The 25,973-nt window shown below is 44.8% G+C and overlaps 2 non-coding genes across 2 annotated transcripts; one reads left to right on the plus strand and one right to left on the minus strand.

Annotated features, from left to right (window-relative positions):
- Positions 1-8,065: 8,065 nt before the first annotated feature.
- On the plus strand, positions 8,066-8,147 carry trnas-gcu (transfer RNA serine (anticodon GCU)). The gene has a single exon. It is a non-coding gene; the product is annotated as a tRNA-Ser (tRNA).
- A 421-nt stretch (positions 8,148-8,568) lies between these two features.
- Positions 8,569-8,650, minus strand: trnas-gcu (transfer RNA serine (anticodon GCU)). Its single transcript has one exon. It is a non-coding gene; the product is annotated as a tRNA-Ser (tRNA).
- Positions 8,651-25,973: the final 17,323 nt, after the last annotated feature.

Here is a 25,973-nt window from a genome sequence, read left to right on the forward strand (position 1 = left end):
AAACAGTTATACTTATAATTATATTGCAACCTGTAGTTATGGCAGTTTACTTTTATTTGTTCAAAAAAGGTTGAGGTTTGTATTAATAAACTGCAATGGAGTCTGAAAACAAAATGTGTGTGTGTGTGTGTGTGTGTGTGTGTGTGTGTGTGTGTGTGTGTGTGTGTCCTGTTTATCTTTTTTTTTCTCTTTTTGTCTGGGGGGGCGCAAAAATTTTCTTATCTACCAAAGGGGGGCCCAGCAGAGAAAGTTTGGGAACCACTGGACCATGTTGGGTCTGCTATCTTTGTCAGTAAATTTGATCTTTTAAAAGGGTATTAGCAAGTACCTTTAACATCTCGGGCTAAAGAGCTCTCTGCTTTTGTAACACCTGATCACTTCTTGCAACATCAAGTCATGCCATTTGGGGTCAGAAATGCTCCAGCCACCTTCCAGAGGCTCGTTAATTGGGTCTTGGTTGGGATGTGTGGCTGTGATGCGTACCTCGATGATGATGTTCTTTATAGTGCCACCTGGCCTGATCACTTGCACCAGATCAGAGAACTTTTTACTTGACTCACTGCAGCTAACCTCACAATAAATCTGGCTAAATGTGAGTTTGGGAAAGCCACAGCTACCTTGGTAAGGTGGTGGGGGGTGGACAGGTTCAGCCTGTTGAAGTAAAAGTTGAAGCCATCTGTAAGTTCCCTGTGCCTCAGACCCGCCGGGAACTCCAGAGATTCCTTAGTATGACAGAGTACTACCAGGCTTTCTGTGAGAACTTTGCTACTGTGGTTGCACCCTTAACCAACCTCTTTAGCCCCAAAGTTCTGTGTGAGTGGACTAAAAATTGTCAGGAAGCCTTTAGTAATGCTAAGGCTCTACTTGCTGCAGTTCCTGTGTTGATGGCCACACACTTTGACCACCTATTTAGTGTCGCCATTGATACCAGTGAGAGTGGTGCTGGCATTCTGCTTTTACAGTTGGGCGCTGATGGTGTGGAGCACCCAGTATATTATTTTTCAAAGAAATGTAATGTTCGTCAGCAATCTTATTCAACCATTGAACGAGAAGCGCTGGTTCTCATCTTGGTGCTTCAACATTTTGAAGTGTACTTGGGTTCATCTCCAAGTCCCATAGTTATCTACACTGACCACAACCCATTAGTGTTTATTGATAGAATATGGAACCAGAATCAGCATCTTATGCATTGGAGTTTAATTCTCCAACAGTATCCTCTTCAGATCCAGTACATCAGAGGCAAGGACAATATAATAGCTGATTCCTTGCCTAGAGTTTAATTTTTTTTCTTGTAGTTTAATGGGTTCTTTATCTAGTCCTTTCTTTCCTAGGTCCTAGGGCCCAGGATATAGGAAGATGGGAGGTGTTATGAATGGTTCACAGGTGGTCTTTCTTTTTTTGTGTGTTTGTGTAGTTGAGGTTTATTGAAAACCAAGATGGCGCTGCAGACAGTTGCCTCGGTACTTCGCTTTCTCGTACTTTCTATGTTTTTGTGTATTTGTGGTGTTTCTTGCACTTCTTCTCTGGTCACATACTCCAGAGAAGAACTCATAAACATTGGAATAACCACCAGTAAAGTTTTTTCATCGGCTTTCATTGATCCAGAAAGTTTTCCAGAGCTACTTGTTGGAGGAGCAGCAGCTCTCTATGGTCTCCGCCGAGGACGTCAGAGACACCGGAGGAAGCGAGCCGGCGCGCTCGTCAGGCTGAGGCAGCGGGGTTTTCGCACTGCGCTCCCGTCTATTCACCTGGCTAACGTCCGCTCTCTGGCCAGCAAGATGGAAGAACTGCTGCTCCTCAACACAATCAACACGGACTTTAACAGATCTGCTGCCTTGTGCTTCACTGAAACCTGGCTCGGTGAGCACATCCCGGACACCTCTCTCCACCTGCCTGGATTTCACCTGCACTGAGCGGACCGCAAAATGGAGCTCACGGGGAAAACGAGGGGAGGCGGAGTCTGCTTTTACATTAACAAAGGTTGGTGTACTGATGTCACGGTTCCAAACAAATCATGCAGTCCTCATCTGGAGACATTATTCATAAACTGTAAACCATTTTATGCTCCACGAGAGTTTTCCTCGTTTATTCTGGTTGGAGTTTACATCCCCCCTCAGGCGTGTATTAATGAGGCGTTACTGACCAGATAAACAATGTGGAGAAAAACACCTGGACTCTTTGCTCATTGTTTTGGGGGACTTTAACAGAGCAAACCTAAGTGTCCCACCAGGGACATTAACACTCTGGACCATTGTTACACTGTTTTAAAAGACTCATACCACTCTGTCCCCCGTGCAGCCTTGGGACTATCTGATCACTGCATTGTTCATCTTATCCTGACCTACAGGCAGAAGCTGAAATCTGCTAAGCCTGTAGTTAAGACGGTGAGGAGATGGTCCGATAAGGCCAAAGTGGAACTATAAGCCTGCTTTGACTGCACTGATTGGAGTGTTTTTGAGGCTACAGCTTCAGACCTGCATGAACTGACTGATACCGTGACATCTTACATCAGTTTTTGTGAGGATATGTGTGTGCCCATCAAGACCTTCCACACATACAACAACAACAAACCCTGGTTCACTGCAAAACTCAGGCAGCTTCGCCAGGCCAAGGAGGAGACCTACAGAAGTGGGGACAGAGTCCTATACAAACAGGCAAGAAACACACTGACAAAAGAGGAGAAAGCAGCTAAGAGGAGCTACGCTGAAAGGATCAAAAACAGCCTTTCAGCCAACGATCCGGCGTCAGTGTGGATAGGCCTGAAGAATATCACCAGCTACAGGAGACCATCCCCCAACACTGCAATGAACCATCAACTGGCTGACGAGTTGAATGTGTTCTATTGCAGATTTGGCACATTCACACCTCTCCCCCCTCAGACATTAAAGACCCATTTACACCCCCTGCTGTTCTGCCTCCTCTCGCCTCTGACCCCACACCAGCACTCAAGATCTGTGAAGAGGATGTTTGTCAGCTTTTTTGCAGACAGAAGATCAGGAAGGCACCCGGCCCAGACGGTGTGTCACCCTCCTGTCTGAAGGTCTGTGCTAATAAGCTGGCCCCCATCTTCACCCAGATCTTCAATAGATCCCTGGAGCTGTGTGAAGTCCCCTCATGCTTCAAACGCTCCACAATAATCCCGGTTCCCAAGAAAACCACCATCACAGGACTGAATGACTACAGACCTGTAGCCCTCACATCTGTAGTCATGAAGTCCTTCGAGAGACTGGTGTTGTCACACTTGAAGGACATCACAGACCCCCTGCTGGACCCCCTGCAGTTTGCCTACCGGGCAAACAGGTCAGCAGATGATGCAATCAATATGGGACTGCACTACATCCTGCAACACCTTGACTCTGCAGAGACATACGCCAGGATCCTGTTCGTAGACTTCAGTTCGGCGTTCAACACCATCGTTACAGACATCCTCCACACCAAGCTCACCCAGCTCACTGTGCCCTCTTCCACCTGTCAGTGGATTATAAACTTCCTGACCGACAGGAAGCAGCAGGTGAGGCTGGGGAGCATCACAGCACCCGGACTGATCAGCACTGGCACCCCCCAGGGGTGTGTGCTCTCCCCACTGCTATTCTCCCTTTACACCAACGACTGCACCTCAAGAGACCCATCTGTTAAACTCCTGAAATTTGCAGACGACACAACAGTCATCGGCCTCATCCGAGACAGTGACGAGTCTGCATACAGACGGGAGGTTGAATGGCTGGTCTATTGGTGCGGTCAGAACAATCTGGAGCTGAATACGCTCAAAACTGTGGAGATGACAGTGGACTTTAGGAGGAGCTCCCCCCACCCTGCCGCCCATCACCAACAACACTGTGACTGCTGTTGAAACCTTCAGGTTTCTGGGCTCCACAATCTCCCGGGACCTGAAGTGGGAGACCAACATATGCCGCTTTTCCACTACCAACGCGGCTGAGTCGGGCTGAGCCGTGCCGTGCTGAGTTGGGCTGAGTCGAGCTGAGCGGGGCTGTTGGAGTTGCATTTCGACTACAACCGCGCTGAACCGTGCTGGCTGGAAGTGGGTGGACACATTGGGTGGAGTTAGCGAAAGTGGGTGGACGTCACGTGATGTCGTTATGCGGCACAAACAGTGACATCAGTGATCTTTTAAGCGGTAGTCTCACAACCCAGAGAGTAAACAATAAACATGGAGGACATGGTGTCGTTAGTGTTGCTGGTCTTGGTGCTGTGGCTTGTTGTCACCGACAACGCCAACAGATACTGGCAAGAGCGTATAGATGAGGCGAGGCGCATAAGGCTTCAGAAATTCTTGTAATTCGTAATTCTCCTTCTTCCGGGTTTACGGTGTTTACAGATCCCAGCGTGCTCGCGGGGCGTGTGTGGGCATGTGAGGACACTCCTCCTCACCAATCAGTGCACAGGGGAGTGTCTCCTCATGCCCCTAGCCCCACTCTGCTCGGTTTGGCTCACTTCAGCCCCACTCCAAAACCTTGCGAGTTTTGGGGGCTGAGCAGGGCTGAAGCGAGCTGAGTCGTGCTGTTCTTAGATAGTCGAAACGCGAGCCGTGTTGGGCTGAAGTGAGCTGAAGCGAGCTGAAGTGAGCTGAAAAAGGGTAGTGGAAAAGGGCCAATGGAGCACTTGCATGTGACGTCACAGCCGATCCAGATTGTGACAGACGCCACCTTGTCGGTCAAACGCCATATTCCGCCTTCTACTTCTACTTCTGCTTCTACTTCTGCTTCTACTTCTACCTTTTCTTCTGGAAAAACCTACTATATACAATTCTACTACAATGGCTGCGGCTACAAGCTCTCCCTACCTGTGCACGTTTTTTATGTTTTTTGTGTGTATTTTTGCGTGTTGTTCGTCTGTACCGGACTTCAATATCCACTACAACCGTATGGACTTACTGGACATTGGTTTCCAGCAGAAAATGATGGTTTGTAGTGATTTCCATCGCATGCACAACATTCCGGATGAGGAAAAAAAAAAAAACATTCCGGACGAGATAGTGAGACCAGCGGGGTCTCCGTGGATTGTTATTGGAAGCAAAGCTAAGGAGGCGGCGCCGGGAGCAAAAGCGAGGCTGTAGAGCCAGCCTGTTGACTAAGCTCAGAAAACAGCCACTCAAACCTCCACTGCTAAGCCTCTACCTCTCCAACGCCAGGTAAACAAGACGGATGATTTGAAATTACAGCTGGAATTACCTTATTCTATTCTATAATCGGCTGGTCAGTGCTATACTCAATACTTAAGTGACTTACCCATCCAGTGAGGATCATTTTCTTGTTTACAAGATGCCACATCTGAGTCGCTGACAAATCCTGAATTTCTGTAAAGATAACTGTCCAGAGATTTATAAGCACGCAGTGATTCACCACTGAACAGCGAGAGAAAGTTGATGAGGTAATTATACACGTCCGGGTATTCCGCTGGCAGTTCCATATCCACTGACACGGTCGTGAAAACTCCGGACCGGAAAGCCATAAGGGTCAATAATCTGTAGATCGTTTATTTTAGACATATATCTAGTTATCTGTTCATTAGAAAAATTAGCCGTGTAGTCCGTCGGTTGAAATTGATCCATTCTGTACACGAGTGCAGCAGTATTCAGCTGTGCTGTTGACCGACAAGATGGCGGCTGTGTACTTTCCGGTCACGTGACTGCAAGATCTCCATAGTCACCATCATCAAAAAGGCCCAGCAGAGGTTGTACTTTCTGCGCCAGCTCAGGAAGCTCAACCTGTCTAAGGAGCTGCTGACACAATTCTACTCTGCCATCATTCAGTCTGTTCTCTGCTCTTTCATCACTCAGTGCGTTTACATGCACATAGAGAGAATCGAATTTCTGCTGTTGCTCGACTGAAATTGAAGTTCAAAATGCCATGTATACACCTTAATTCGGCTGAAATTGAACCGAACTTGATTTCTCGGAATCGAGCTACACGACCTAGATTATGCAATTTCTGCCGAGCTACTTAGTGCATGTATACCCTATTGAGCTATGTATTCGAGCTACTTACTTCAGCACTGCCCCTTCCGGAAGTGACGAGGGACGAGACCACAAGCGGGAAACACAACAGCCTCAGTCGGCATGACAACGAATCATGACAACGGCATGAATCTTTTCTTTTTGTGGCATTGTTTGCACTATTAAAATTTAGCTCACTTACTGTATCACCAAATACATCTGTACAGCTGTTGCATAGCTGTGAATTGTGTACATAAACAAGTCACTGTATTTGTGTGTGTGTGTGTGTGTGTGTGTGTGTGTGTGTGTGTATATGTCCAACATCTGAAGAATGTCAATAAAAACAAAACAATTGAACTTTTTTGTGTGTTTATTAAGACATAAGTTAAATTGTAAGCAAAAAAATATTTTTTGTAAGCAAAAAATGGACTTTAGAAAAATATACAATTGTGCAAAATAAGTTGTCTTACAAAACAGTGGTCTGCGCAGGACAGTAGTCTGTTAGAGCAAGCCTAACAGCTTGAACACGGAATAACTTTGTTTATACTCTTGAATAGCTCTTCTTCATGACAACAACCGGAAGTGTACCAACACAATGGGGCGTGTAGCGCCACCTGTGGCTCGGGTGCACAATGTACCTCACACAGCTCGATTTCCTTGTGTGCATGTAGGATTGGATTTCTCTGGCACCCCTGCTGGGACCCTTAGCTCGATTACCGACAGTAGCTCGATTTGGATGTGCATGTAAACGTACTGACTGTTTGGTTTGGATCAGTCACCAAGCAGGACAAGAACAGACTGCAACGGACAATAAGGTCTGCAGAGAAAATTATTGGTGTCAGCCTGCCCTCCATCCAAGACCTGTACCTGTCCAGAGTCAGGAAACGGGCAGGTAACATCTCTGCAGACCCATCACACCCTGGTCACAAATTGTTTAAACTTCTCCCCTCTGGGAGACGCTACAGATCACTGTACGCAAAAACAACCAGACACAAGAACAGTTTTTCCCTCAGGCTGTTTCTGTGATGAACAGCTAAAACCGGACTCAAATATCAGTAACATCAACTGTGAAATATCTGCACACTCATACCGTCATTCTGTGCACACTGTATATTTATATTAACTAAGTCATCCTTGCACTATGCACCATTTTGCACCAAAAGATTCTACATGTACATAGCTTTTTGTTTTGTGTCTACGCTTTTTTTTATCTGTTTGTACTAAGAGAGCTAAGTGAAACCAGAGTCAAATTCCTCGTGTATGTTCACATACCTGGCAATAAAAAGTGATTCTGATTCTGATCTACAACAAACCTCTTTCTATGGTGGGAGGTGTTACGACCCCCTGTGCCCCCTTCAGGTCCTCCCCTGTCAGTGTATGGGCAGGGCTGGGCCTGGTTAAGCTGATTAATATATTGAGTGCACCTGTACCTGGGGTGTGGCTATAAAAGGGGTTCTCCTCTCTCAGGGGTCCATATACTGATGCATTCATTGCACCCACTCAGACACGTCATTATATTCACTTACATTCCCCTAGACATATGGTGTTATTTTTTGCTTTTTTTCTAATAAATTATCAGTTTGGTTTAAACTTATATGCTTGTTGTCGTGTCCCTTTATTATGTTGCGGTGTGGAACGAACCCACCATAACAGGATGTTGTACATTGCTCTGGATAAGAGGGTCTGCTAAATACCTGTAATGTATGTAAAATGTATATAACAGGAATTCTAGGTCTTCTGACTCTAATTATTATGATAACAATATATTAATGTAGGCTATAGGCCTATATTAAGGCTATGTATACAGGTTATGGGTTGTGTTACTTATAAATGTTCATACTGCATGTAGCCAGTCTGGGTCTGCTCTTTGTCAAGTTTTTCTGCTGAAGTAAAATGATCAAGAGATAGTAAAAAGCTCGAATGAGCAGCCATATTTCACTTTAACATGAAACACTGACATCCAGAGGACAACATGAGGGAAACTAGAGTTATTGGGAAAATTGTGTAAATTTTCTAACCAGACCAGTCACCTGTTTAGCACTTCACAATGGGACAGCTGTGTGCATGTAGTTATATAAATATATACACAGACGTGTGCACACTCTTCTGCAAGACGAGGTGGCCGAGTGGTTAAGGCGATGGACTGCTAATCCATTGTGCTCTGCACGCGTGGGTTCGAATCCCATCCTCGTCGCAAGCTGTGTTTTGAACATAATATCCGGCTTTCTTGAGCGTGTGACAAGTGGGGGTGTGGCCATGTGGGACAGTTGTTTATTGTTTGTGAGTGCTAGGGCTGAGGGGAGGTGTGTGTGAGAGAGAGAGTATAGAGAAAGCAAGCAGCTCATCTGTAACGTGCTTCTGAAGCAGTTACAGAGATTATGTAGGGTATAATTTTTATTAATAATATATTAACACAAAACAAGATAACATAGTACTCTGAAGTTTGAATGAAAAATGTTTTATAAGGTATTTTAGTATATTCTATAAGCACAGGTATGGGTTAGGAATACAGACATCATGAACCTCCATCCAGCTTTAACTGAGTGATCCAGAACAATCTCTTAACTCAAAGTCGGAGAGCTGGAAGCTATGACGACGCTTCAAAATGCGATCTTCGACGAGGATGGGATTCGAACCCACGCGTGCAGAGCACAATGGATTAGCAGTCCATCGCCTTAACCACTCGGCCACCTCGTCTTGCAAGGTGTAGTGCGTCTAAAACCTTTCAGTCTAATCTACTGTCAGGAGCCCAAAGCTTATCTGGGTTAATATTGTTGAAGTTGCACTATGTCGCCGGTAGATGGCGATAGTTAGTAGTTGGCTTTTACATCCAACCGACCCTTTTTCAGTCCAAAGGGAACCCAGGTGTGGAGAACATGAGGGTTTCACTGATATTAGCCCCAAATCTCATTCTCATCTCATCTCATTATCTGTAGCCGCTTTATCCTGTTCTACAGGGTCGCAGGCAAGCTGGAGCCTATCCCAGCTGACTACGGGCGAAAGGCGGGGTACACCCTGGACAAGTCGCCAGGTCATCACAGGGCTGATACATAGACACAGACAACCATTCACACTCACATTCACACCTACGCTCAATTTAGAGTCACCAGTTAACCTAACCTGCATGTCTTTGGACTGTGGGGGAAACCGGAGCACCCGGAGGAAACCCACGGGGAGAACATGCAAACTCCACACAGAAAGGCCCTCGCTGGTCACGGAGCTCAAACCCGGACCTTCTTGCTGTGAGGCGACCGCGCTAACCACTACACCACCGTGCCGCCTAGCCCCAAATCAATTAATGTATTATTTCTTATTATATTAGTAATAAGTAGTCAACTTTGTGGTAGAACATGGGACTTTTGTTTGTTTGTTTGTTTTTTGTATGAAAGTCTACAGCAAACTAGCAGTGATATATATAATATTACAGGATTTTCAGGATGGAACTAAAATACAATGATGTTTACCTCCATTGTTGTTCACTTTCCTACTGTGTGGTCTTTCAAAGGCTTTCATGTCAAAAAGACCAAGTTCAAGACCCATCATCATGGCGAGTCCCCTCTTGCCTTTCTGTAGCTCATATCAGATGGGGGGGGCACCACTCTTATCCAGCCCTTGTACTGGTATTTTTAACTAATTTTACTTGTGCAGTTCCAGTGGGTGGGTAGTTCTAACTATTCCATGTCTTTGAACTGTGGGAGGAAACCAGAGCACCCAGAGAAAACCCACACAAACGCAGGAAAAACATGCAAGCTCAACACAGAAATCATCAGCCCTGAGGTTCAACCCAGCACCTTCTTGCTGTGAGACCATATTGACCACTGCCCCAACACCGTCCTCATTAAATTAATTAAGTTAAAAAAAGGGCAGCATTAATTAGCTAAATGGTTAAAACTCAGTTCTTGCAAATGGAAAGGAAAACGTGCTCAGTTCCCAAAACAAGAATACCGCTGTTCTGTGAACTGGTGATATCACTGATTTTGTGAACAAGAAAATTGTTGGAATAAGACACAAACAAAGCAGAATAAGAAGAGTAGTAGTAGCATTGCTGATGCTCACATTTGCAGAATTTTCATTGAGGAAACCACATACATAAAAGTTTCTATCATCTTGTGTGTAACTGGTGTTGATAACTACTGTATACCTCTATGCTGGGTGTAGACGTGGAAGGATTTGAGTTTGGGTGCTAAAATATGTTGTTAAACCCTGGAGTAACAACCTGTAAAATCCTACATGGTTATTATATTTCAGGTCTGCATTAGGAAACTCCCACATATAGTTATGTAATGCTTTGGCATTCATTAGTGGACATGTGGCTGCATCCTACTGGATGAGGAAAAATGATCAAACAGCCACTATTTGAGCAAGTCCTTAAAGGAAAAATCCACCCTGAACAAATAACATCCATGATTTTTGTTTTGTAATAAAATTATCTGTTTATACTTTCATTGACATGTTGATCTGTTTTCCAGCCGATTGTCGTGCATTGAGATTTAGCCCTGACTAGCTGCATTGCAGTCTGAAACTTCGAGCCCAACATTTGCTGTCTCTACTATTTCCATGTTGGATTTCTCATTAATATGATGACTAATGAGGGTGGCGTAGTGGTTAGTGCTATTGCCTCACAGCAAGGTGGTCAGGGTTTGAGCCCCAGCGAGGGCCTTTCTGTGTGGAGTTTGCATGTCTGTGTGGGTTTCCCCCGCAGTCTAAAGACATGTGGGTTAGGTTAACTGGTGACTCTAAATTGACTGGAGGTGTGAATGGGTGTCTATGTGTCAGCCCTGTGATGTCCTGGCGACTTGTCCAGGGTGTACCCTGCCTTTTGCCTGTAGTCAGCTGGGATAGGATCCAGCTTGCCTGTGACCCTGTAGAACAGGATAAAGCAGCTAGAGATAATGAGATGAGATGATGATGATCAATGTTGCTGGAAATGGTAAGTGAGAAAAACGGCTCTAGCTCATTTGTTTTTATGTGCTAACATCAAACTCTCATTGTTATTCCTTATGGTTTGAGATTGTTGAATTTGTTTCTAATAAACATGGCTGTATCTGCACCAAACAACTTACAAATAAGGGCAAGAATCATTAAACACATCACAAATATTTAAATAAACATTATCAGTGTGTTTCAATGCTCAAACCCTCAACCTTTGAGAATATAAAGCTGGATTTAATTCTGCCTCACTTGTACATTACTTTGTATCCGTAAATAAACATAATACACGTGACGAACATTTGTATCCATACTGTATGTTACAGCTCATGATGAAAATGAGTTTCTCAGATGTTTTTGCCACCACAAAAAAAAAAAAACATTTTTCAAGCCAGCTTGTGCTCAAAAACAAGTTTTAATCACCTCTGACTCATTGTGAGTAAGACGGGACAATGTGCAGCTGTGGACTCTTGGCATTTTCGCTCCTGAACCACCTGACAAATGACTCGGCCCAGGACTTAGACATGACAAGTAATAACACGCACCAAGCAACCATCAGCACCTCCTGCCTTCACCACAGCAAACCCAATAACCAAAAGTCTAAATCTTTTTACAGTACAGCATATAATTATCAGCATTATAAACACTGTTTACCCTGCAGACTCCGGGGCATGAGTCACACGTTTATCGGGGCAAACTTCAGAGGCCAACCTTTGTCTTTGTGAGCTAGAGTGAAGTGCAAAAGTTTGTATACCCTTATTACAAAATGGAGAAGATTAGGATATTTTAAAAATCAGAATAATAACTAGAAAAGCACTCGGAGAGCGCACGCCTCCGCCAAGAATCCTTTAAAAAAATCCAGGATCCAGAAGGTGATCCGGATCACCGCCAAAATTTAATGGATTGGTACTTGTGCCCAGTCACACCCCTGGAAAAAATTTCAGAGCAATCCATCCATAGCTTTTTCCGTAATGTTGCTAACAGACAAACCAACAAACAAACAAACCAACGCTACCGAAAACATAACCTCCTTTGCGGAGGTAATAACATGTCTAGCCAAGCTTTGCCTTTATAACTACCTCCAACCTTTTTGGTATCCTATGAGCAGCATCTGTAACGTCCTCTCCATTGATATACTGTACTTGACTGATTGCTTGGCTAGTCTTTGAATATGCTCCTAGGTTCACTACCAAATGTCCTGTATTTTCTTCATAATACCAATTTATTTCACTTTTTATTTTGGATTGCTGTTCTGTTGCAGGGTGGCATGGTGATGTAGTGATTAGCACTGTTGCCTCACAGGAGGAGGGTCCTGGGTTTGAGTCCAGTGGCTGACGGGGGCCTTTCTGTGTGGAGTTTGCATGTTCTCCCCGTGTCCGCATGGGTTTCCTCCGAGTGCTCCGGTTTCCCCCACAGTCCAAAGACATGCAGGTTAGGATAATTGCTGGCTCTAAATTGACCGTAGGTGTGAATGTGAGTGTGAATGGTTGTTTGTCTCTGTGTGTTGGCCCTGTGATGATCTGGTGACTTGTCCAGGGTGTACTCCACCTCTCACCCATAGTCAGGTGGGATAGTATCCAGCTTGCCTGTGACTCTGCACAGGATAAGCGGTTACGGATAATGAATGTTCTGTTGTAGGACACATACACTTTTCATTTATTCTCATGGATATAATGTAAAATAGATTAGGTCATCTTATCTCATGCATACAGCTGCATAATTATAAAACATGTTGAATTGTTTTCATTCTACTCATCAAACTATATCATTATTTCTACTTAATATTTTGGTACTTGGGCGGCAAGGTGGCGTAGTGGTTAGCGCTATTACCTCACAGCAAGAAGGTCCAGGTTTGAGCCCCGTGGCCGGCAAGGGCCTTTCTGTGTGGAGTTTGCATGTTCTCCCCGTGTCCGCGTGGGTTTCCTCCGGGTGCTCCGGTTTCCCCCACAGTCCAAAGACATGCAGGTTAGGTTAACTGGTGACTCTAAATTGAGTGTAGGTGTGAATGTGAGTGTGAATGGTTGTCTGTGTCTATGTGTCAGCCCTGTGATGACCTGGCGACTTCTCCAGGGTGTACCCCGCCTTTCGCCCGTAGTCAGCTGGGATAGGCTCCAGCTTGCCTGCGACCCTGTAGAACAGGATAAAGCGGCTAGAGATGATGAGATGAAATTTTGGTACTTTGAGTATGTTGTTAATTAAATGCAAGATCTTATTACAGCTTAGTAATTAATAGTTTGGATTTCAAGATAGAATGTCATTATTTTTTTATTTAATACCTCAGCATTTCAGGATAGTATGTTGTTGTTTCAGATTATTATTATTATTATTTTGACATGACAATATCAAATAATGTGATATTAACATCTCGTTATTTTGGCTCAATATCTAATTTGTTTCTAACAACTTGTTTCAAGATGTTATGTTATTTGACTGAGTAGCTCATTGTTTTTGACTTAATAACTCACTATTTGGGGGAAGCCATGGCCTAGTGATTAGAGAAGCAGCTTTGGGATAAAAAGGTTGCTGGTTTGAGTCCCTGGATCAGAAGGAATGAATGAAGTACCCTTCAGCAAGGCCCCTAACTGCTCCCCAGGCTGAGTGTCTGCTACAATTGCCCCATGGGGATCAATAAAGTTCTAACTAACTAACTAACTAACTAAGTAACATGTCATTAATGCAATTATTTCAATATAATTGAAAAATTGAAGGGCGGCACGGTGGTGTAGTGGTTAGCGCTGTCGCCTCACAGCAAGAAGGTCCTGGGTTCGAGCCCCGGGGCCGGCGAGGGCCTTTCTGTGTGGAGTTTGCATGTTCTCCCCGTGTCCGCGTGGGTTTCCTCCGGGTGCTCCGGTTTCCCCCACAGTCCAAAGACATGCAGGTTAGGTTAACTGGTGACTCTAAAATTGACCGTAGGTGTGAATGTGAGTGTGAATGGTTGTCTGTGTCTATGTGTCAGCCCTGTGATGACCTGGCGACTTGTCCAGGGTGTACCCCGCCTTTCGCCCGTAGTCAGCTGGGATAGGCTCCAGCTTGCCTGCGACCCTGTAGAAGGATAAAGCGGCTAGAGATAATGTGATGTGTGATGTGAAAAATTGAAAAGATAAATCTCTGAACACATACAGTGGTGCTTGAAAGTTTGTGAACCCTTTAGAATTTTCTATATTTCTGCATAAATATGACCTAAAACATCATCAGATTTTCACACAAGTCCTAAAAGTAGATAAAGAGAACCCAGTTAAACAAATGAGACAAAAATATTATTCTTGGTTATTTATTTATTGAGGAAAATGATCCAATATTACATATCTGGGGCGGCACGGTGGTGTAGTGGTTAGCGCTGTCGCCTCACAGCAAGAAGGTCCTGGGTTCGAGCCCCGGGGCCGGCGAGGGCCTTTCTGTGTGGAGTTTGCATGTTCTCCCCGTGTCCGTGTGGGTTTCCTCCGGGTGCTCCGGTTTCCCCCACAGTCCAAAGACATGCAGGTTAGGTTGACTGGTGACTCTAAATTGACCGTAGGTGTGAATGTGAGTGTGAATGGTTGTCTGTGTCTATGTGTCAGCCCTGTGATGACCTGGCGACTTGTCCAGGGTGTACCCCGCCTTTCGCCCGTAGTCAGCTGGGATAGGCTCCAGCTTGCCTGCGACCCTGTAGAAGGATAAAGCGGCTAGAGATAATGAGATGAGATGAGATGAGATTACATATCTGTGAGTGGCAAAAGTATGTGAAACTTTGCTTTCAGTATCTGGTGTGACCCCCTTGTGCAGCAATAACTGCAACTAAACGTTTGCGGTAACTGTTGATCAGTCCTGCACACCGGCTTGGAGGAATTTTAGCCCGTTCCTCCGTACAGAACAGCTTCAACTCTGGGATGTTGGTGGGTTTCCTCACATGAACTGCTCGCTTCAGGTCCTTCCACAACATTTCCATTGGATTAAGGTCAGGACTTTGACTTGGCCATTCCAAAACATTAACTTTATTCTTCTTTAACCATTCTTTGGTAGAACGACTTGTGTGCTCAGGGTTGTTGTCTTGCTGCATGACCCACCTTCTCTTGAGATTCAGTTCATGGACAGATGTCCTGACATTTTCCTTTAGAATTCACTGCTATAATTTAGAATTCATTGTTCCATCAATGATGGCAAGCCGTCCTGGCCCAGATGCAGCAAAACAGGCCCAAACCATGATACTACCACCACCATGTTTCAGAGATGGGATAAGGTTCTTATGCTGGAATGCAGTGTTTTCCTTTCTCCAAACATAACACTTTTCATTTAAACCAAAACGTTCTATTTTGGTCTCATCTGTCCACAAAACATTTTCCAATAGCCTTCTGGGTTGTTCACATGGTGTTTAGCAAACTGCAGATGAGCAGCAATGTTCTTTTGGAGAGCAGTGGCTTTCTCCTTGCAACCTTGCCATGCACACCATTGTTGTTCAGTGTTCTCCTGATGGTGGACTCATGAACATTAATATTAGTCAATGTGAGAGAGGCCTTCAGTTGCTTAGAAGTTATCCTGGGGTCCTTTGTGACCTCGCCGACTATTACATGCCTTGCTCTTGGAGTGATCTTTGTTGGTTGACCACTCCTGGGGAGGGTAACAATGGTCTTGAATTTCCTCCATTTGTACACAATCTGTCTGACTGTGGATTGGTGGAGTCCAAACTCTTTAGAGATGGTTTTGTAACGTTTTCCAGCCTGATGAGCATCAACAACGCTTTTTCTGAGGTCCTCAGAAATCTCCTTTGTTCGTGCCATTATACTCTTCCACAAACATGTGTTGTGAAGATCAGACTTTGATAGATCCCTGTTCTTTAAATAAAACGGTGCCCACTCACACCTGATTGTCATCCCATTGATTGAAAACACCTGACTCTAATTTCACCTTCAAATTAACTGCTAATCCTAGAGGTTCACATACTTTTGCCACTCACAGATATGTAATATTGGAACATTTTCCTCAATAAATAAATGACCAAGTATAATATTTTTGTCTCATTTGTTTAACGGGGTTCTCTTTATCTACTTTTAGGACTTGTGTAAAAATCTTATGATGTTTTAGGTCATATTTATGTAGAAATATAGAAAATTCTAAAGGGTTCACAGACTTTCAAGCACCACTGTATTATATATACACTTAATAGATAATACCCCCACAATCTATCAATATAAAACTAATTTATTTAATAATGCCTTCTTCTTCTGAAGACACCCCAAACTGCAACTTGTGAAAAAAGTAAATGCCAAGGGGCTATGTTGTTATTGCAATGTAAACATACAGAATAAGAATTATTAGCTAATATTTAATAAATTAGTGTCATTGATAGCTTGTGGGGTATTACATGTTAAGCCAACATAAATAGATCTGTCAAAAGTTATGACATAAATTAAATTAATGACTTATTAAGTCAAAATAATGATGATATTAAATCGTTATTAAGTCAGAATAATGACATTAAGTTGAAGTAAAGGGGATAATATCTGGAAATAACGTGTTAAGTAATGAGATATGAGGTTGAAATAGAAGCATAGCACTTCAACTTGCAATTCAGGTTTTCCGGGCATAAGGATATTTTCCATCACACTGAAAAAAGCCCATGCTGGAAAGCTGAACATCTGGACTCAGAGCTGCTTGGCATTGAAGTGGATGAAAATCTTACCACTCATTCAGTTTACATTTTTAAATGGAAAGAAAGCCACAGTTTACACTTGTTTACACCGAATCCCTGTGCACTTTCCCCACAGGATGGATTAGACACTAGTGAATGACTAATGCAGATGTTTTTCACTGTATATGTATTTCACAGTCCAAGCTGAAGATCTGCTTAAGTAGGTCAGCTGCTGTGTCTCTGCTGATTCACTTCTCCATAATGTGATCACTTCAGCAGACTGTTCAACACCACCACTTTATCCTTGCCCATAAATGACTGGATGTTTTAAATCCCGTAAGCCTTTAATTCAAGCTCGCCTTAGGTTGCCAGATTATTTTGGTTTTAGAGTTAGCAGTCCAGTTACAGTTTAAAAGCCTCCATATTCTCAAACAAGGAAGTGAAGGATCTCAACACTACAGTGACTTCTATTTACTTAGAGATCTCCAACACACTAAATTCAATCCATGAAGGTTTTGGTTATTAATTGATGAGTTGAGTCATGTGTGTAATCCCTGCTGAAAGATTCAGCAAAGAACTAGAGACCAGAGGTTTAAGCTGTGACACGTGGAAAGTGGGGTGAATACGTCGCATGGTGAGTGGTAATGCCAGTCTGATGGAACATGGATTAATTACCTTGCTGATGAGCAAGGGTCCTAGGTATCTGGGGTCCAGCTTATGGGAGACGGTTCTGAGTGGCAGATGGCGCATGGAGAGCATGACTCGCTGCCCCACCCGGTAGGTGGGTGCCTTAGAGCGGTGTTTGTCAGCCTGCTTCTTGGATGCTAGGGCAGAGCAAATGAGTCTTCTCCAGGCCAATGCCCACGTCCTCCTGCAGCAGCGTATGAAGGTCTGGGCTGAGGGTACAGTGACCTCTTCCTCTTGATTGGGGAAGAGTGGTGGTTGGTAACCTAGGCAGCACTGGAAAGGCAAGAGACCTGTGGCAGATGAAGGGAGAGTGTTGTGAGCGTACTCGACCCAAGGTAAGTACTTACTCCAAGAACCGGCATCCCTGGACGCCATTCACCTGAGTGCCACCTCCAAATCTTGGTTCTCCTGTTCCGCCTGGCCGTTGGTTTGAGGATGGAACCCTGAGGAGAGACTACAGGAGGCCCCAAAGAGTTTGCAGAAGGCCCTCCAGAACTGCGCAGTGAACTGAGGACCCCGGTTGGAGACCATGTCAGTGGGGAGTCCGTGTAGGCGGAAAATGTGAAGGATGAGTAATTTGGTGGTTTCTTTAGCTGTGGGAAGCTTGGGCAGAGGGATGAAATGGACTGTCTTGGAGAACTGGTCAATAACTGTGAGGATACATGTAATTCGGCGGTCAATAACTGTGAGGATACATGCCACCTGAGTTGGGGAGTCCTGTGACGAAGTCCAGGGCGATGTGAGACCAGGGTCGATGAGGAGTCGGGAGGTGTCTTAGCAAGCTGGCAGGAGGTCGATTGGCTGTCTTGTTCTGGGCGCGTGTGTCGCAGGCTGCCACGAACTCCTGGACGTCTTCCTCAATGGATGGCCACCAGAAGCACTGTTGGATGAGCACCAGGGTTCGAGCAGCTCCCGGGTGACAAGCCAACTTGGAGCCATGACCCCACTACAGCACCTGGGTTCGCACAGAACAGGGAACAAACAGAAGGTTAGGTGGTATGTTGCTTGAGTTACCTTCTCCGGGGTCCTGCTCCAGGGCCTTCTGCATGAATATCTCCACCTCAAGTAGGGCAGCCCCCACCAGAGATCATGGAGGAAGGATGGTTTGGGGCGTACTAGACTCCTCCTGGTGGGTAGAGAATATCCTGGAGAGGGCATCGGGTTTGCTGTTCTTGGAGCCTGGGCAGTAGGAGAGTGTGAATCAGAACCAGGAGAAGAAGAGAGACCATCGGGCTTGCCGTGAGTTAAGGCGTTTGGCGGACTTGAGGTATTCAAGGTTTTTGTGGTTGGTCCAGACAAGGAAGGGGAGATCTGTCCCCTCGAGCCAGTGCCTCCACTCCTCCAAGGTTAGCTTGATGGCCAACAGCTCTCTGTTGCCGATGTCATAATTTCATTCAACAGGGGACAGCCGGTGAGAGAAGGAGCAGGGGTGGACCTTGTTATCGTTGGCCCTCTGGGAGAGAATGGCTCTGACCCTGGACTCGAAAGCATCGACCTCCACGATGAACTGTTTGGTTGGATCAGGTATGGTGAGAATGGGTGCTGTGGTGAACTTGTGCTTGAGCATGGAGAAGGCTTTCTCTGCTTCCTCCCCCCACTTGAATGGGGTCTTAATCAAGGTCAATGCAGTAAAAGGTCCAGCCACCATGCTGAAGTTGCGGATGAAGCGCCTGTAGAAATTGGCGAATCCCAGGAAATGCTGGAGCTCTCATTGCAAGGATGGAGTGGGCCAGTCAGCGACTGCCTCAAGCTTGAGGGGGTCCATCTGGATCCTAGCCTGGGAGATGATGAACCCCAGAAATGAGACAGAGCTCTGGTGGAATTCACCCTTTTCCGCCTTGACGAACAGCTTATTTTCTAGCAGGCGCTGGAGGACCTGCTGGACATGGCCCTGATGTTCCTTCAGGGAGCAAGAGATCAGGATGTCATCCAGGTACACGAAAACGAAAATGTTAAGAAAGTCCCTTAGGATATCATTGATGAGTGTCTAGAAGACTGCAGGCGCATTGGTCAGGCCGAAAGGGACCACAAGGTACTCGTAGTGGCCAGCGGTGGTGTTAAAGGCCATCTTCCACTCATCCCCCTCCCTGATTCTGACAAGATGGTAGGCATTGCGTAAGTCCAACTTGGAAAATATCTTGGCTCCCTGGAGTAGTTCAAAGGCCATGGTTATGAGCTGTAGTGGGTAGTGGTTCTTGACCGTGATGGCGTTGAGACCTCGATAGTCAATACAGGGGCGGAGTGGCTTGTCCTCCTTCTCCATGAAGAAGAATCCTGCCCCTGCTGGGGAGGAGGAAGGGCGGATGATCCCAGCTGCCAGAGACTCGGAGATGTACTTCTCCATGGCTTGCCTTTCAATGGGAGAGAGAGAGAGAGAGAGAGAGAGTGGAGTCGCCCTTTGGGTGGCGCCATCCCAGGCAGGAGGTCAATTCCGCAGTCATAAGGTCTGTGAGGAAGGAGGGACACTGCTTGGGTCTTTCTGAAGATGAGTCTTAAGTCCAGGTATTCCGGAGGCACGTGAGAGAGGTCGGGAAACTCACTGGCTGAAGGCTGCAGTAGTTTGGCGGGAGGTAGAGTGGAGTTCAGGCAGGAAGCTAGGCAGAAATGGCTCCAGCCTAGGAAGGACGGTGTTGTCGGCCCAGTTCAGGTGGGGATTGTGCTACGTTAACCAGGGTAATCCTAGGATGATGGGTACGTGGGGGTCATTCATGATGTGGAATTGGATGGTTTCTGAGTGGTTACCAGAAATCCTTGGGGTGAGCGGGGTGGTAAGGTGGGTGATGGTGGTCAAGCCGGTGCCATTGAGTGTCAGGACTGTGAGAGGGACATCGAGGGTGAGTAGTGGTGTAGGTGCAATCAGTTAATTATTGATATTAAGTGATCAATCTCATTAAATCAGTCTCATTAAATTTGAAGGTTAATAATTAAAATGAATCAATCCCATTGAATCGTTTACTTTGACTCATTTGAATTGAATCATACCATAGAATCAGTCTCATTTGAAGTGAATCATTTAGTGAATCCTTCAATGAATCATTTAGTGAATCATACCATTAATCCTGGATAAATTACCAAACAGCTAGATTATGGTACATTTCCAAATTATTATTGATCACTTACTACATTACATAAATCTGCACCTTTTTGAATTCTTTGCGATTGGGGACTTCAGATATTGTTCACACCAACAAGATGAATACACACAGCTTTGATGATAAATGAATTTATTATACAAAGATAAAAATAATCAATATATACAAGCAGTGAGGTGTGTATATATGTGTGTTTATGTGTGGTGTGTGTGTGTGTGTGTGTGTGTGTGTGTTAGGCCCCCAGGCCTGAGCCAAGGTGTGTGTGTATGAGGGAGCTATAAAATTTGGAATGTTCTTATCTGATGTTTTGGTATGTTGAGTGTAGAGGAGGGGCTTGACTATGTGTTTAGACAAAAGGCTAGTTCTGTATAGCTAACCAAAATGTGTTTGAGCACAAGGTAGGCCCAGATTAGCTTCATGTTGCTAAGCTAAGACAAAAGGGAAGCTATCTAAAGTGTATCAGGCCTGGTCAGGCCTGTTGAGCACGTGTTTTCTAAGTAACAAGAGGATTCCACACTCATAACATTACCAAACTCAATGAAATCTTAATAAGGTCAAAATGTGTGTTAAGGAGATTGAGGATATTAGTAAAAAGAATAAGAGAAAGAGAGAGACATGCACAGTCTATTAAAACAAATGAGATTAAACAAACAGAACAATTCAATTCGACACGCTGCGTGTCTAATAGTGTAATGAATAAACCTGGGTTTAAATTCACACTTTCAATAAAGCAACTTCCTAAAACTAGCTTAATTATTATGCCCAAATATATTTTACTCAATATCTTGCCTCTAGCAAAGTTCTGAGAAGATGTTCGCCATTGCAGAGCTTCGCTGTTCATGAAGCACGTGAGTCGATTCCGTGAGTCAGTTCCATGGACAGAGAACTTCTCTTGATCCGACGCGTCGTTCGTGATGAAAGGAAAGTCTCTGATTAATGTGCACAGAACTTCAATCAGGAGGAATTCTGGTCGCTCCTAATTACAAATTAAAACTGCATTTGAGCTGCAGTCGTGACGTCACTTCTAATACGAATAAACCGGTTGTAACTCAGGTTGAGTTTAAAGATCGTGCTATTCTGGACTTTTACCTTGGCCAGTGGTTAAGCACAGAACGCGCTGGATGGTGAATCTTGCAAGAAAGAAGTGTTTTCGGGTTTGAGAGCATCTCTTTTGTGCGTCTAGATTCCTTGGAATCTGGACACGAGAGACAAAGAGCGGAGCTTCCGCCTGGACTTATGCGCGCATGGCAGACTGACATAGATGATCCCACCCACGCATGATGTAGGTCACGCAGAAGAGGACTGGGAGTTGTAGTTCTTAGACACAAAAATGGCGGCATGATACCTACAGTGGGATTCCCAGACGCTTGGCAGTGGCGGAGCAGATCCGATTCCTGTCCGCCTCTGACTCGACGAGGGCCTGGAGATGGTGATGCTGGTTGTCGTGGATGATGATGACAGGGAGTAACGGTCGATCAGCGGAGGACTGGTTCCGAGCATTGCCCACCAGGGCACCTCGATTCACTGGTGGTCTCGTTCCCTTTAGCAGGCAAGCTCAGCAGATGTGTCCTCGCTGACCGCAGTAGAAACAGGCCCCTGTGCTCCGCTGGTGCTGTCGTTCCTTTGCTGACACCTGTACCCAGTCTACCTGCATGGGTTCGATGGATGAGGTGGGAGGTGGAGAGGAGGTGAAGCTGGGGCGGGTCTTCTCTCTCCTCTGTTGCTGGAACCGGGCGTCAATATGGTTGGCGAGGTCCATTAGACTGGAGAGGTCCGATGGCAGTTCCCGCGATACCAGTTCATCCTTAATGGTGTCAGACAAGCCATGCAGGAATGCGTGGACCTGGGTGCTCTCGTTCCAACAGCACGATGCCGCCAACATCCAGAACTCGATGGCATAGTCCGAGGTAGACCGGGACCCCTGCTGCAGCTCCATGAGTTTCCTCACCGCCTCCCGGCTGGACAGAGAGTGATCAAAAGTTTGCCCCATCTCCTCGGAGAAATCTTTGAAACTGGAGCAACAGGGAGCATCGGCATCCCAAACCACTGTTCCCCACTCCCTGGCTTTGCCCATGAGGAGCGTGATGATATATGCCACCCAGGAGCGTTCTGTGGGGAAGGTCAGAGGTTGTAGATCCATGATCAATGAGCATTGAGATAGGAACAATCTGCAAGTACTTGGCTCTCCATCATAGGGCTGAGGTGCTGGGAGTCTCAGCTCGTGGAGAAAAGCAGTGGCAGGAGCTGAAGTAGGAGACGGCTGGGCAGGGGTAGGCATGGCTTGATAGTGCTGCATCTGTGTGCTGAGGAGTTTGAGTGAGTTGGACAGGGTGGCGAGGTTCTGGGTGATCTGCTGGAGGTCTTGTTGATTGGTCCCGAGGAGAGTCCCTTGCTGCTGGATGGCCATTCTCAGACGGGTGAGTTCCGTTGGATCCATGTTGGCCAGAACGTACTGTTGGGGTGGTGGTGGTGTGAGATAGAATCCAAAAGCAGAACACAGACAGTTATCCAATAAATAAAGTGATTTAATCCAGGGGAAAAGGGCATGGCAAAAAAAGGTAAACAAACAGGACAAGAAACAGATGGCAAAAACAGTTCAGGGAAAAAAGAGACAAAAAACTTGACAAAAACATGAGACAGGCAAGAGCAAAAATGCTAATGCAAAAAAAACATGAACAAGAATAAACGGTAGTGCAAAAAAAACATGAAGAAGAAAAAAAACCTTAGTGCAAAAAAACATGAACCAGAAAAATAAGCTAGAGAGAAAAAAAAACATGAAACGCAATGAGGCACAGAAATGACTAGAACAGCAAAACGAGATGTTCTGGCGAAGTCAGAGTCTGAGAATGGCGTTTAAATATCCAGCGGTGAAAACCAGGAAGTGAGTTCAGGTGAGATGGAATTCCCGTCCCAGATCCGGATTGGCGCTGGCATGGGAGATCCATAATCTCCGGAGTGGATGTCCGGGGCGGAGCATGACAATACCAATTAATCATTGTTTGAATACCACAGCCTATTTCAGTATTGTTGCTGACCATGTGCATTCTTTAATGTCCACAATTTCCTAATAAATTGCTCAGCAAGTGCACAGTTGTTCAATAATACATGCAGTCCTGTGCAAAAGTCTTAGGTACCCTGTTTTTTTCATACAAACTTTATTATAGATTTCTATTTTCTGACTTCTACATTATCGAGTCAAAACATTACAAAAACATTTTAGAGTCCAAACATTTTTTTATTATTGTTGTTTTTTTCCAGCACAAAATTAAATGTTACAGAAAAAAAGTTTGTATCTGAGCAGCATATTCCATGCACTTTTCAGATGAAAAAAAAAGCATAATGAAGGCTACTGGGTTTTGGTGTAAAATGAAGAAGTGAGTGTGACAGTCAAAGTGTCCAGAAGAACTGTGGCTGGTTCTGTAAGATGCTCAGGAAAACCTACAGATCATTTCCTTATAAGCACAACTTTATTCATCACACACTTGTGAAATTCCTCTCTGCATTTAACCCATCTGAAGCAGTGAACACACACATGCACACACACATGAGCAATGAGCGCGCACACACACACCCAGAGCAGTGGGCAGCCATGCTAACCACGCCCGGGGAGCAGTTGGGAGTTCGGTGCCTCGCTCAAGGGCACCTCAGCTCAAGGCCATTCCATAGTAACCTAATCGCATGTCTTTGAACTGTGGGGGAAACCGGAGCACCCGGAGGAAACCCACGCAAACATGGGGAGAACATGCAAACTCCACACAGAAAGGCCCCCGCTGGCCCCTGGGCTCAAATCCAGAACCTTCTTGCTGTGAGGCGACTGTGTTAACTAAACTGCACTCACTAGACCTGAGATAGATATTTTTTTAAAGCAAAGGGAATTTCATCTCACACCAAATATTGACTTTGTTTCATTATTGATTACTGTTTATAGTATTTTTTTTTTTAATGTTGAAACATTTCATTATTTTTAAGCCATTTTTGGTCAACAGCATTTCTTTCCATGTGCCTATGACTTTTTCACAGGACTGTATTTCACAAACAGTTCATCCTGGTAATGTGTATTGACTTTAATATAGATCAAAGGTGTACAAGTAATTTAATACGTTAATCACTTTAAAAATATTTAAATTAGACATAGATGGCTTGAAATAACTCAGTAGATGCAAATTCGGTAAATTCTGAACATTTATTCTATACAGAGTTGCTATTTTATCAAGTAAAACTAACAAAGGACACTTGCACAATTCATAAGGAAAAGGGAAAACGTGAAATATAATGTGCATTCGGAGGTTGTGTTGGTGTAGAAAATAAGGTAAATGTCTAAAGATAATAGATTTATCATATTGGTATCTTGAGCCTATATTGCTTTGACAAAATATTCACACCTTTCTATTAATCATCTGATAAATTTCAGGCCATTTTCATATTTTCAGAAATAAACATTGTTACATTCCATAATTTTCCATACCTGCCGAGAAGCCCCGGAAGATGGTTCACAGACTCTCCCCATCCAAGCTTGAGAGGATCTGCCAGGAAAAATAGGAGAACCTGCCTAAATCTAGATGTGAAAAGATTGTAGAGACTTCTCCAGGAAGACTCAAAGCTGTAAATTCTGTCCAAGGTGCTTCTACAAAGTACTGAATAAATGGATTAAATCACAGCTGAGGAGAAGTTGGATCAAATGATCAAGTCAAGTCAACTTTATTGTCAAATATGCTATACATGCTCGACATACAGTACAGATGAAATTTCAGTCCTCTCTGATCCACGGTGCAAACTGGCAATGCAATAAATAAAAATAGAATAATTGAAATAAACAATACAAACAGTATAAACACTCTAGATAAGAACTAGACATAGACTAAACACTCTCTCTCTCTCTCTATTTTATATATATATATATATATATATATATATATATATATATATATATATATATATATATATATATATATATATACACACACATATACACACACAAATTGGAGCAAATAAACAGTCAAGGTCACTTGAGGTATAGCAGGTAAACATGAAATAAGCAGGATAAACAATAAACTAATAGCTGTTAAGATGAGGTAGTGCAGAATAGTGCAAATGAGCGAGGTAAAGTGAAATGTGCAGACCCTGAGTTCAGTGTGTTAATGAACGTTGTGTGTGTGTGTGTGTGTGTGTGTGTGTGTGTTGGGGGGGACTGTGAGGGTGACATGTCAGATGCTGAAGGGGGGGGGCGGGGGGTGCGAGCAGAATCTGTGGCAGGGGGCAGAGGGGGGAGGAGGGGCAGAACAGGGAGGGAGTTGAGCCTCCTGACCACCTGGTGAAAGAAACTGTCCTTGAGCCTGCTGGTTTTGGCCCGGAGACTCCGCAGTCTCCTCCCCGACGGCAGCAGACTGAAGAGGCTGTGAGATGGGTGGGTGGGGTCAACTGCAATCCTGATGGCTTTGCGGGTGAGGCAGGAGTTATAGATATCCATTAAAGAAGGGAGAGAGACACCAATGATCCTCTCAGCTGCTCTCACGATGCGCTGCAGAGTCTTGTAGCAAGACACGGTGCAGGCGCTGTACCACACGGTGATGCAGCTGGTCAGGATGTTCTCAATGGTGCCTCTGTAGAATGCGTGCATGATGGGGGCCGGGACTCTTGCTCTCCTCAGTTTGGGGAGGAAGTACAGATGCTGTTGGGCTTTTTTGGCCAGTGATGCGGTGTTGTTGCT

This window comes from Neoarius graeffei, chromosome 3 (genome assembly GCF_027579695.1).
Source record: "Neoarius graeffei isolate fNeoGra1 chromosome 3, fNeoGra1.pri, whole genome shotgun sequence".
In the NCBI taxonomy this organism is placed as follows: domain Eukaryota; kingdom Metazoa; phylum Chordata; class Actinopteri; order Siluriformes; family Ariidae; genus Neoarius; species Neoarius graeffei.